This window comes from Herpailurus yagouaroundi, unplaced genomic scaffold (assembly GCF_014898765.1).
Source record: "Herpailurus yagouaroundi ecotype Mexico unplaced genomic scaffold, PumYag 195, whole genome shotgun sequence".
Lineage (NCBI taxonomy): Eukaryota > Metazoa > Chordata > Mammalia > Carnivora > Felidae > Herpailurus > Herpailurus yagouaroundi.
In genome coordinates, this window is record NW_024412426.1 from 16,099,643 (window position 1) to 16,113,579 (window position 13,937).

The window sequence follows — 13,937 nt, forward strand, 5'->3', positions numbered from 1 at the left end:
AAGCTATAGTATCAAAACATTATGGGCCTAGCCTAAAAACAGACGCATTGATAGTGGAACAGAACAGGAAACCCAGAAACAAAACTCACACATATATGGCCAATTAATTTGTATCTAAAGAGCCAAAAATATACAATGGGGAAAGGACAGTCTCTTCAGTAAATGGTAATGGGAAAACTGAGTAACCACATGCAAAAGAATTAAACTTGACCCCTATCTTCCACCATACACAAAGATGAACTCAAATGAATTAAAGACTTGAACTTAAGCCCTGAAACCATAAAACTCAGAAGAAAGCACAGGCAGTAAGCTCCTTGACTTGGATCATGGTGATGGTATTTTTAATCTGATACCAAACCCAGCTTCCCTGCTTTGTGGTAGGCCACACATAGGCTTCATCAACTAATAAAGAATTTCTATCCTATCAATTAAATTACTAGGAGAAATAAAAAGCAGGCATTCTTCCATTTTTCATAATTTCTTACAATGGTCTAAACCTTCACCAAAAGGAAAGGTCACCTTACCATAGAGGTAGCTGCCACTTTAATTAAATTTAATAAATAAAAATTGGTGGTCACATTGCTTGCTTAGTCTCTTTATTCAAGACTGCCAAAGAGTACCTCCTAGAAAAAGCCTTCCCTGACCATCCCATCTCAAAGAGCACCCTCTCTCTCCCAGACTCTGTCCCATGCTCTGCTTTATGTATCTTTTTTAGCACTCACCACTGTCATAATAATTTTTAAATTTTCTTTCTTTCGCAGTAAAACAAACTCTATGAAGGCAAGATTGATTCTTTTGGTCTTATTCAACAGCAATAGAACAATGCTAGTGCTTCTAACAACACAATAATGGATGTTCAGTATATCTTTGTTGAATGATTGGGAGATTCATTTATTCTACTTATTCAAAATAGTCAATTATTTACTGTCATAGCTCTACTAATCCTTTAATTGTTTGCAAATTATTGACAACTAGATAAAAAAAGCTACAAGATGAGATACATAGGAGCAACTACCAATTCATGATTGATCTGAAATGAAAGTAAAGCATCCTAAATGTGTATGCGTATCAATGGGAAAATTAGATTTGATTTATAGAAATATAATTTGCAGGGATGATTTTGTGCATTTTTAATATGTAAGTCAAGGCACTGATGGTATTTTCTTATGCTTTGGTAAACTGAGTCTGGGCCCTCTTCCAGTGGACATGGACAACTTCCAAACCCAGAGGTACATTCTGAACCCATGGTCAACACTCTGAAGTCCAGTGAGTATGGAGCCCCCATCCAGACTCTGGCTGTGGTTTATATCTAATGTTAATGATCAGCAGCCCCACCCCCCTACAATGGGTATAACAATTTCTGCCACACTCCTAAGGTTCAAGGTCACCAAAAGAAGCAACAATCTTGGAGTTAGGCACTTTTCCTTAGTCTTCATCTTCTTTTGTCCAACATCAGACTGGGGACAATATATATTTTACCCAAACCAGAAAGAGTTTTGAGCACATCTTACTTAAATGAACCAAGCTGTGGAAGCTCAGAAAATTAATTTGCCTGATGTCACTCAACTATCAAGAGGGAAACTTGGGCTATTAGAATTAAAAGGAACATTTTAGTCCTATTTGCCAATCTTTTTCATATTATTGTGTACATTGAAAATTCTCCGTGGGATGCACTGGGATCAGACAAGAGGAAATAAGCAAAACATGCTGCCCAGATTTTGCCCAGTTGCCCCAAGAGCAGAAGGGTCAACCTATGACCATGCCCATACCTATCCATATCCATTTGCAGTACCACCAGGTGCCAGCAAGCATACCCGTTGAGAAGGTCTATTCCTCTCCTCTTACGTTATGATTGAAAACCGCAAAACAAGAGAGGGAAGCAGTTTGCTTAAAGCAATATAACCAATTTGTACCAGAACCAGAACAAAAAGCTAGTGTCCTGACCCCACCACAGTGCTTTTAACAACCATGATGGTGGTGACAACAGCAACAGCGAGACCCGGAGAGGTTGAGAAAATCATTTGCATGAAGTTACAGAATTAGAAAGTGGCTGAGATTAAAACCCAGGTCAATACCTCACTGCTGTTTCTGTAACGCTATTTTCCCTTGTGTAGACTAAGTGTATTTTATGGTATTCTAATTACTTTTAAATGTTTATTACCTTTCAATGAAAATTATTTCATCACCTGGGACATTTCATTCCTTTGGTTCTCTATATAAACATGAATTGACTGTACATCCAAAATACATACAGCAAAGCAAAACCTTTTTGGATGAAGGTGGCTTCAGCACACCCATTTGCAGAAGGAGAAATTGAGACCTAGTTAAAATCAAGTCCATATACAGAGTACCATGGGAGAAATCAAAGATAAAGGCCTGATTCCAACTCCTATGGCTTCTCAGGAAATCATAACACAGAATAACAAATGACTTAGAAAAAGTGAATGATACTGTCTTAGGAAGCATTTTATGAGCAAATAATAAAAAATAATGGTTAACATTTAATGAATTCTTAGTATGTGCCAAGCATTCCAAGCATCTTACAAGCATTAACCAATACAATATTCAAAACACCCCTACAAGGGGGAAAATATTATTATCCTCATTTTATGGGTGAGGAAATTGAGGCACAAATTAATTTGCCCACTGGGGAACACCCAGTAGGTGGCAGAGTCAGGGTTTAAATAGAAGATATCTAGCTTGTAGTCCACAGTTTTTAGCACCATGCTAGTCTACCGACCCTGTGAGACCCAAAAGAACCACCACGATTTTGTGCAGGTATCAGCCCAGAATTAGGCATAGGCCTCAGCTGCTGGCAAGAAGGTTCAGGCTCGGAGGGTGCCTGGTGGTTTTCTCTTCTACTTCACTAAGTTTCTTCCCTGCCCTTTGGGGGCCCTTCATTGAATCAAAATAATGGGGGAAACATCTGTGAAAGAAGTTTGAGCCAGAAAGTGGTAAAAATGTACTTACAGAACTTATTAACCTGGTTGTTTCCAGCATCTGAAAACCTCAGAAGGCAATACTGGAAGGCAGCCTGAGCTATTCAGAGAATAAATGTTCATTTCCGATTTCTCGTTTAGCAGTTTTTTTCCAGTAATAAAATAATCAAGGCTCTTTTTTTTCCCTAGGAAAAGGATGTTTTCTATATATCAATTATATTAACACACTACTTCAATTAAGCCATCATCTTTGTTTCAATTAAGACATCAAGTAAATCTCCATTTCAATTTAGCCATTTCTCTTAAAATCTTCCCCCACTGTGTTTGTCAGGCAGTAAACAGTCTGAGAGAGCAAACGTCTCCAACAGTGGTGAAGCCCCTGTGGAAAGTGCCTTTAGAACAGCAGAGACCACTAAAGGGCTCCCCGGTTAAAGCAAAGGGCAACCAGAACACTCCAACGTGGACTCCACCTGCAAAGCTGTTCAAGTGGTACCCGGAAAGGGTGCTCCAATAGGCTGCTATAAGTAAGAAGTTGATTCCATTTTCCACCATATTTTAGATTAGCCCAGAGTGAACAACATACATTTTTGCCAAAGGGTTAACATGCCCCTAAAGTTATTAATAACAACCAAAACAGAATTTAGGAAAGGTATAATCCAGACCGGAGGCTAAAACCCAGTGTGTTATAGCATTTGTACACACCAACACAGAGAATATGGTAGGCAAAATCCAAAATCTCTCTATATATTCTGAAACGATGGTAGCTTTCTGTGTCCCACACTGCTCAACCCTAATGGTCCAGATCGCCCACAAATGACGTTTCTAGTTGTCCATGAACTTAGGGATTTTCCCAGAACCTAAAGGGCCTGTAATAAGAAAGCAGAATCACAGCCATGCCAAGCTCGGGCAACAGTAGCTTCTGCAGGACTTTGGGACTGGACCAGCTCTGGGTTTGAAGCAAAAGGGGCTCTGATGAGACTACTAACTGGCTACAAGGTGTTCCTAATTTGAAAGTTGTAAGTAAAGAATGTCTCCAAGTCACAGCCTCTAAGTCTAATGTCACCCACCACGCTATGGCACTGCGTTCTTCCAAGTAATACAAGGTCAACGAGAACTCTGGCAGCACGTGTGCCCCCCTGCAAGACCCCAGGCTCCTGGCTCTGAAAGACTTGGAAAGAGCACAGCTGGGGATCTTCCATCCCGGTGCTGTTTCCAGCAGCTCGGTGCGGAAGCACCACCTTTCTGGCTTGTAAACTGAGAATACTGATCCAGCCCCCGTGAAGAGACATTACCTAAGAAACCTCCCTTCCTTATGAAACCTTCAAGGAGAGAGTATTTTACAAGGAAGTCCACAGTCTAAAAATAAAAACACAACTATACCGCAATGAGGCTGAAATCTAGTAATCATGAACACTGCAACCTACCACACAGGTACTTGTGCCGAGACCTTGGGCTAATAGTGAATTAATAGTTACCAGTTTTCCAATAGACCTATCTTTCCATTTCTGTGTGGAAAGCATGTTCAGGCACCTTTCCAAGGCCACCACTATGGCTGTCATTTGGAAAGTCTCATTTCCTGTACCCTGAATATGCAGCTCTACCCACCCCCTCTGGGGTGGCCCCCTTGCAGGCTTGGCACAACCCCGTCCCAGCATCAGTATGTCCTTGAGTATTAGGAGCCCATTTGTTCCTCCTGAGTTAGACCCCAGGTTGTGTTTACTGGGGAGACAATCAATGCCGTTTCCAGCAGAGCTAACCAATCGTCACCTGCTCACTCAGGCGGCAGTTCTCAGAATAGGCACTGGGACTCCCAGAGAGGTTGGGGAGAAGTCTTATGCCAGCTGTGGAGCCCAGGATGCCCACCTCCAAGCACCAGTTTTAAAACAATGGCAGAAAGAGTAGGCTGTCATGATAGGAAATACTGTCCTTCTCTCTTCTTTGGCCTTCCTGATCTATTTCCAATAACCTCTTTTGGGGGGCCACCCTCCTCCAACCTTCAGTGTTCAAAGGGACTGCCAAATGCTGAAGGGACTGAGTTCTCATTCTCCAAAAGGTGGTTTTTGGTAGGAACCATACTTGGAAGAAAAACAAAATATGACTGGTTTTCCTTGAAAAATGAAGGGAGACCCAGGACAGGTCATTGAATTAAATATTTAAGAATTTTGGAGCAAAAAAAAAAAAAAAAAAAAAAAAAAAAGATGAATTGGCCTTAGCTAAAGACACAAATAGTTTTCTTTCCATTTTTCCTGTGACTTTACTTTGTCTATGTGAACTGTCAACCAATGACCATGGGAAAATTTCTCACATACCAACCGGTTCTGGATAAATGCAAACGTCTTTGTTCTCAGAGCTCACCTTTCTCTTGGAGAGTTGCCTTTCCCCAGCTAGCTTGAGACTTGCCAATTTGACACAGGAATTTCAATAAACACCACAGAGGATTGCACTGCTTATTTTCCTGAAGAGTCCCAGATCACAAAGAAGCCTTTTTTTTTTTTTTTTCATCCTTCTGCCAATATACCTCACATCCAGGGCTACTGCTCCCACCACAGGACTCGGGCCACCATTGAGTTATTTACCTCAGTGAGATACCTAAGATGGTTTCACATTCTTTAGCTGGACAATTTTAGGGACTGAGGGATATATCATGTTTTGGCTCCTGTACAGAGGCAGTATTTCTAGACACATCACATCATCAGGAGATTTCTATCTCAACAACAGATTACTGTAATGTACTTAGCTATTAGAGCCTTTACTGCTATAATGAATAAGACATGATTAATCTGAGCTATAAAAAGAAATTATAATAAAAACCATAATCTCTTACATTGGTGTAAGCTTTCCTTTCCTTTTTAAAAATGTTTGTACACAATTTTCACACAAGCTCAACTATTTTATCTATACAAGAACCTCGGGGAAAAGGAAGCAGAAATATCATTACTCAACTATTAACCTTTTATAGGTTAAAAATGAAGAGACAAAGAAACTGAAAAAAGTGACCCAAGTCTCCTTTTATCAGTGGTAGAGTTTGACAAGAACCAGACCACCTCATGAATGATTTTCTGCCTTTGGCTATGACCTGTGCTCAAGTTCAGGGATCCCGGTACGCCTCTATCATACTTCCCAGGAAATCCTTTGGCCTTGTTAACCAGGGAGAAATTCCAAGACAGGAAGGCTTCAGTCCAGGATCCCGCTGGTTAAATAATACCTCAGTCCATGCAACCCTAGGAGGCACCAGAGCAGAGATGGGGCCCGCCCTCCCCCAATGCCCCTGTGCCCCTGTCCTTCCCACTATCTGGTAGAATTCAAGAAGCCTAGCATGTAGGTAATTTAGCAGCCTGCTGTGTTCTCAAACAACGGCCCGTAAACAATGATTGGCCAATTTCATTCTAATCTTCCCAATTTTGCTCTAATTAAAATCAAGCTGTAGCTTTCAAACAGTTTAATTAAGGCTGATTGGGAAAAATGGGGAGGGGAGACTCAAGCTTAGAGGAGGAGGACTGGGTCACTGCTTGGCGAATCTCACAGTGTCCATTTGGGACTTGGGGGATTGAAGAGGGCACTGAGGGCAGTGTGTTTGTAGAATCAATGTGAAATACAACACACTCATTGGAATGAAGGGCCAGTGAATCTGTGAGACCAGAATCAACTGAAAGGGGAGCTAAGATCTGTGTTTTCCCACTCAGAAACCTCAGCTCTGTTCTGACCTCCCAACCTGCTCCCCACAGCTCATCTGTTCGACTGTGGATAAAATGGCTCTGCTCACTACTCTTTGCCTCCCGTCGTGCGTGTCTTTGCTCAGCAAGCTAACAGCCCGTGCCATGCTTCTCCCCAGCAAATGTCCATGGGCTTCCCATTATCTACTTAACTCTAAGAGAATTCCCCCAGACTGGCAGCTCCTTCCACTGTTCTACAAGTTTATTCCTTTTGCAATGAGATAGCCCTTCTGGAATTTGGGTGTATTTACTTCTTATGTGAACTGATCTTTGGACTAAGTATTTTTTGTTCCTTCAATAGCTTCTAGATTCCTAGGCTCTTATGCTAAAACTTCTCTGCATGCAATCTAGCTTGTTAATGTGTTTCTTTTTAAAGATGGCAACCAAAATTAAACACAATTCAGTAGCTGTGTTCTGAGCCATGGAGAGTATAGGATACAATTTCTGAATACATCATTATCATCATTGTAACTATCATCATTGTGTCTATCTACTGAACCCTTATGTTACCAGTCATGGTAGTGGATGCTTTACATAGTTTTAAATCATCACCACCACCTTATAAATATCAGTGTGGCAGATTGAATCTTCATTCTCACCTATTGTAGAATGCCCTTTGATATGTGACTTCACAGTACCCATCACTCATACAGATGGACCTCATTTCCCTTCCCCATTGACACTGGACTTGGCTATGTGGCTTCACTCTGGACAAACAGATATGGACAGAAGTGACCAGGCACCAACACTGGGCCAAGACCTAAAAAGGCATTGCATATTTTTTTCTGGCCGGCCGGCCTGCCCTGGCCATGAGCACTGCTTCCCCCACTTAGTGGCAAGTGCTTCTCTTTCAACCTGAGACCCGTGATAAACATCATTGGAGAAAACACCACATGGCCCCCTTGCAGACCTGTAGCCTGAAGCATACTAATTCAGTCAACCTCCAGATACATGAGCGAGAAAAATGATATTGTTTGAAGCTGAATATGGGGGTTATGTTTAAGTCCATAATTATGGCAGTAGTTAACTGATACACTGATATACACCACAACTTTAGTCCTATTTTATAGCTGAGCTAGCTGAGGCTTAGATAATTTAAGTATCCTAGTCAAGGACACAGAGCTAACCAAAAGAGTGAAGATAGTCTATGATCTTTCGTGTGTGTGTGTGTGTGTGTGTGTGTGTGTGTGTGTGTATGTAAAGGAAATATATTTCCTTTGTTAACACACCTGAATATTTCATTCCTTTTTTGTTTTAGTAGTTGTATACTAAATTCATTTAAATTTTTGTTATTTTTTTATTGAAATATAGTTGGCACATTTGCATTCCTTTAAAAAATTTTTTTAATATTTATTTTTGAGAGACAGCATGAGCATGGGAGGGGCAGAAAGAGAGGGAGACACAGAATCCAAAGAAGGCTCCAGGCTCTGAGCTGTCAGCACAGAGCCTGACACAGGGCTTGAACTCACAAACCATGAGATCATGACCTGAGCCAAAGTCGGACCCTTAACTGACTGAGCCAATCAGGTGTCCCGCATTCCTTTTTTTGAAGAAAGTATTCTTGGCTAAACAGTAATCTTATGGCCAACCAGAACCCCACGTTTTTTCCAACCCGATTTGTTTTTGTTTCTGTCTTAACTGCTGAGCCAAGCCACCTATATCTTACATTTGTGAACTTGACATTTTGAACTTAAATCTTGGGCTTTGCACTTCACCACCTTATTGCATTCCATCCCTCATGGCAGACTGGAAAGTGTTCTCTAAGCTATTTCTACTTTCTCCTTGGGTTCACAGATACACAAATTTCCCCAGCTTCCTCTGCATTTAAATGTAGTCATGTGAATGGGTTCGGGCCAGTGGAATGTGAACCCAGGCCCAACTCATTAGACCTTTCTCTCTTTCCTTGTTTACCAGGACCCAGAGGAGGACACTGAGACCCTAGATGATGACAGAGTGACTACATGGACAGAGTCTTAATCTTGAATGATTTCATGAAGCACTCTCCTTTTAACCATCTCATAAATTGCACTGGACTTGAGCAATGAATAAATGAATAAATAATTAAATAAATCTCACTGAGATTTGGGGACTGTTTATTCCAGCAGTTAACCCACTCTAATACCTTGATCATGCTGATCCCCTATTCCAGCCTGGCAAAAGAATCTTCACTCTTGATTTTATTGCCAGTCTTGATAAGGGTCTCTTTCAATTACCTGATTTTATTGTCTATGTGGTCAAGCATCCATGCTTCCATTTCTCCTCAGCTCAGTAACATTCCCATATGGATCTCTCTTTTTCTTGTTTTCTGAGTCTATATGAAAATGGTGTTAGTTCTGAGCCCTTGACTTTTATGCTGTAGGATCATAGTGTGTGAGTCCTGCTCTAAGGGAAAAGTACCTGTCACTGTGAAAGATTTACTTTGAACTATCTATAACTATAAAATCAATGAATAGATTAATTCAGGCTATAGTTAGGGAGAAAAAAAAATGTGGGTTTTAAGTGATAAATTTGATTAATGTATGGAAACTCAGTAAAAAGAATTTGATAAAGACTGCCCCTCCTTTCTTTCCTCTTTCTCAATTAAACTCTCTACATTTTCTCTTTTTCCCTCTTCTCAAGATTCCCCATTCTATTGTTTTCCATATTTACTCTCAGGAGACCCCTCACAAAGAATAATGCACTTACCTTGAAATAAACCAAACTGTGCTTTTAGTTATCACCAAATAGTCCTGATAAAGAAAATCCTATTATTCTACCCATTTTACTGATGAGAAAAAATTAAGCTCGATTAAAGACAACTTGTACAAGTTCACACCAGAAGTAGCAGGACTAGAATTTAAACCTATACAGTATGATTCTAGAGCTGGGAGCCTCAACCACTTGTTTTCTCCTTCCATCTAATTCAGTCCCAGAACATGCTACTCATACTGAGGGGTTTCATTCTCTTATTATATCCTTAACATGTGGCAGACATGGTACCAGGAACCGGAGATAAAAGGATGAAATAAAACATATTCTTTGCCTGAAGGAGGTCAGAGCCAAGAGAAGAGCAAGTAAAGACATATAAGTAAATAAATACACAAAATAAGTTATACAGCAGAAATATGAACCTATCAATGGGGAATCATAAGTAGGAATGACCAACTCTCTTGCAGGAACCAAAGAAGACTTCATAGGGAGTTGACATTTAAGTGGGCTTGAGAGGTGAGTAGGAAGAGAAAGATGGAAGGAGTTTTGTGGGAAGTGGGAATGAGACATGGAAAGACACATGGCATCTGAAGGAGTCTTCTGTATCTGGGAAAATGTGTACCTGTTCAGTGAGACTGGAACAAAGGACAGCAGGAAGAAAGTGTGCAGCACAGTCAGCAGCCCAGGGTCAATGTTCATTGGATATTTGTCAAAAGAGGGAATGTATGGATTTGGAAGGGACTCTCATGCCAAGAAAATGTATTTGGGTTTTATCCTTTGGGCACAGAAAGACCAGCAGAGGACCTCAGACAGATTGGACTGGAGAAGACAGAAAACTACAAGCGGGAAACAGTGAAGCCAGGAGAAGAAAGAGGAAGCTGGCTTTGAAAGACAGCTCTGAGATGGAAGTCACACAACTCAAATGCGGGGAGGGGATGAGGAAGAGGTGGGAGTTACAGTGCCCGGTGGCTGTGACATTCCAGCTGCCATACCAGGAAGCACAGCAAGGAATACAGGAGACATAAGTGTCATAGGAAACATGATGAGTGCAGTTCTCGCTACGATTTTACCACAAACCAAATCTAGGTGCACAAAATCAGATCAAATGGGAGGTAGCTGCAGTTCCTTGAAAAGCTGAGGAAAAAGTTAGGATTTTTTCCCTCTACGTGTAACTTGGATGAAAAAATCTGTATTCTCCGACCATAAGCCCAGCACATATTTCCAACTTTTCTTGAAGTAATGATGCTTCAGTTCCAGAGAAAAGTCACCACATCTTCTGAGGCGTGCCTGCGCCCTAGAACCCCCATCAGTAACCTTCGAAAACTGCCTAGAAAGCAAGAAGTTAAAGAAGTCTGTAGGGAAGAAAATGCCTGATCTGAGAAATTCCAGCATGGTGAACTCATAGTGGTCCATGACAAAAGCCTTGAGTGCTTTGAGAGATGAGCAAGCAAGCAAGCTCTCTGGGAGCCAGAAGTGGAAGAAAATCTTACATCAAAGTAAATTTCTGATCTTTTCCTTATGCAGAAAGATGGAAAGGTGGACTTGGGCAAAAGAAACAAGGATGGTTTGAGAGAAATAACATCGAGAAGGGGAAGGAGAAAGAGAACTTCTGGAGGGAAGTTACACGGTGCTGACAAGTCTAAGAATCAGGAGAATAATCATCTCCAAATATCTAGAGACCTATTGTGAAGAAGAGGCATTTAGACTTATTGTCAAGAAATAAGAAAGCAGAGTCAGGACCAATAAGTGAAATTGTGCAGAGAGAGACTGATTCAGTTCCAGAAAGGTCTTTCTAGAATTTGGGGCTAATGAATGGAAATTGGCTTCAGTGAACACGCAGGACTGGGTGTGCTCAAGCCAAGCCTGGCCGACAACCTCCATGGGGATTTGTAGAGTGGTTGTCTGCAATGGGCAGGAAACAGGTGGTCTCTCTTTTTTTTTTTTTCATTTTTTAGTATCTATTTATTTTTGAGAGAGAGAGACAGAGAGCACAAGTTGGGGAGGGGCAGAGAGAGAGGGAGACACAGAATCCAAAGCAGGCTCTAGGCTCTGAGCTGTCAGCACAGAGCCCGACGCGGGGCTTGAACTCACGGACCGTGAGATCATGACCTGAGCCAAAGTCAGACACTTAACTGACAAAGCCCCTCAGGCACCCCAGGAAACAGGTGATCTTAACATTTCCTTCTAAGTCACATATTCAAATATCACTGGGTACCAGTCTGCCACCCCATGCCCTCAGGCCTCTTTCAGACACTGCCTTTTCAGCTTGGGCCTTGTGTCCCAGGCCAGCCACTAAATCTGTGGTTCCTAGATTTAGTCTCCTGACCCACAGGCATCAACATGGACACTGCCCTACTTAGTGGTAACAGAAGGCAAAACATGTACTATCAGCCTCGACAGCCACGTCTCTTCTATTGATTTGAGCATGAGTTTCCAGATGACAGAGGCTGACATTCATGGACTAGCACAGTCCCCCCTCCTCTCCATCTTTACCAGACACACAGCTTAGAACATATACAGAACCAGCCGGGCAAAGGCTGGCTTACTGTGCTACAGTTTACCCCGTTACTAGTAAACCAACTATGCAGCCCATGTTGAGGGATCATTACATGAGGGTGTTTACATGCTTCTGTGGATCCAGGAGAACTCACTCCCCAAAGAGTCTTCCTTCCTGTCCCTCCTCCGTCACTAGCAGGTCCCCAGGTAAAGCACAGGCTCTCCTGGCACACCAGGACAATGAGAACTCTCCCAGGCACAGGGGCTGATAATGAAGGGCGGTCCAGCGCTGGTCCTGGCTACCTCATTTTTCTCCAACCAGGGCCTCCTGCCTGGCCAGTGAGACTTTTTGTTCACTCTGGCTCACTGTGACATCCAGAGCTTGTTCGTTCTTTGCAGCAAGAGGGAGAAAGAGGCGCATTTCTAGGCTCAGGGAGGATCCTGTTACGGTGGCAGAAGCAGGGAGCATTAAACAGGTGCAGAGGTGGAAAAACATCAGGCAGAGGGAGCTGTGCCAGACCCTTCCATCTTCCTCGAACCACGCCCCATGTGGAACAGCCCTCATCTGCCCACAGCTACCCCTGTAAATCCCAAAACTGCCTTGGGAGCCCCAGCCTCCAGGTCTCTTTCTTTTCCATCTTTGGTGTACTGTGGATGCACACCAAAGGATATGCCACTAGTGTCATTGTAAGGAACTCCAAATTTACAAAGTATCCTAATAAGCAGAGCTTATTTGCATCACCAGAGTTTTTTTCTGGCTTTATGAAAATATCCCTTGAAATGTAAGACATTTCCTGGGGCGCCTGGGTGGCGCAGTCGGTTAAGCGTCCGACTTCGGCCAGGTCACGATCTCGCGGTCCGTGAGTTCGAGCCCCGCGTCGGGCTCTGGGCTGATGGCTCGGAGCCTGGAGCCTGTTTCCGATTCTGTGTCTCCCTCTCTCTCTGACCCTCCCCCGTTCATGCTCTGTCTCTCTGTCCCAAAAATAAATAAACGTTGAAAAAAAAAATTAAAAAAAAAAAAAAAGAAATGTAAGACATTTCCTAGTGGATACATGTGTTTATAAATCAGTAGCCACCTGGTCCTCAAGTCAGGAGCTATAGATTTACTTAACACTGGATTTTTATAAGCCATTGCCAGGCAAAAAAACATAAGATGCTGCATTTTGGAATGGCATTAAGTGTCCCTCCAGTAGAGGATTAGATTTACAGAAATTTAATTTACACTGCAACCTTATAGAAATATGCCAGCAGTGGAGAGCCTACACATACAGAATTTGCTGTGGGTGAACTGTTTCAGGAAGATTCATCGGCAGCTTCCTCTCACTGAGGGTTCCCCAGAGCCCAGGCGCAGATGGAGAACTCTGGTGGAAAGAGGACTACAGGATCTCTGAGTGAGATGGCCCCACTGAGCCCCCTGAGGCCCATCTTCTGAGTCCCAAAGATCTGCCAGAATATGCCACATGGAATGGCAGGAGGGGCAGAGAGCACAGGTGGCTACAACTGGGGGTACCATTTCTCTGGGAGCATTAAGAATCCCAGGCTCAGGGGAGGAGTCAACATGGTGGAGAAGTAGGGTACCCGAAGTTCCCTTGTCCCCCAAACACAGCAGTGTTGAGGCCAGAAGACTTGGAAGTCCAGGAATATGGACTACAGGGTGACAGAAACATCTCCAGGCATCCACAGGAACAACTTGGACGGCCATAGGCGCATGATTGAGAACTGGGAGAGATAAAACAGGTGGCGAAGGCATGGAAGGGAGGGATCCTCTTCTGTGGGGAGACCAAAAGAAAAGAAAGAGAGGCTGTGGAAGTGTAGGGATTGTATTTGGACAAATGTAGCAATTGTATTTGGACCAGGGAATGGAAAAAAATGAAGAACCAATTTCTAACCTGTTCTAGGGTTGCAAGGCTTTCTCTGTACTGGGGCCACCCTGTTTCCATGCCTGGGAAGGAGGGGAGCCAACCCCAGGCTCAGCAGCAAGCTCAGAAATGCAGTCAGAAAGAGCAATCTCCTCCCTTGAGTGCTGTGGGAAGAAGGTAGATAGCCTTCAAGACAAAAGACCCTGCAGGACTCTGCCAGCCAGAGGCCCTTTGTCAGCTTG

At 42.7% G+C, this 13,937-nt stretch overlaps 1 protein-coding gene and 1 long non-coding RNA gene across 6 annotated transcripts in view; one reads left to right on the top strand and one right to left on the bottom strand.

The window, feature by feature from the left end:
- The window catches only part of BRINP2 (BMP/retinoic acid inducible neural specific 2), a 127,504-nt gene that overhangs the window by 28,179 nt on the left and 85,388 nt on the right, over positions 1–13,937 (bottom strand). The window lies entirely within an intron of this gene.
- Positions 259–9,204, top strand: LOC121011901 (uncharacterized). The gene is made up of 3 exons (XR_005781847.1): positions 259–1,266; positions 3,271–3,463; positions 8,567–9,204. It is a non-coding gene; the product is annotated as an uncharacterized LOC121011901 (long non-coding RNA).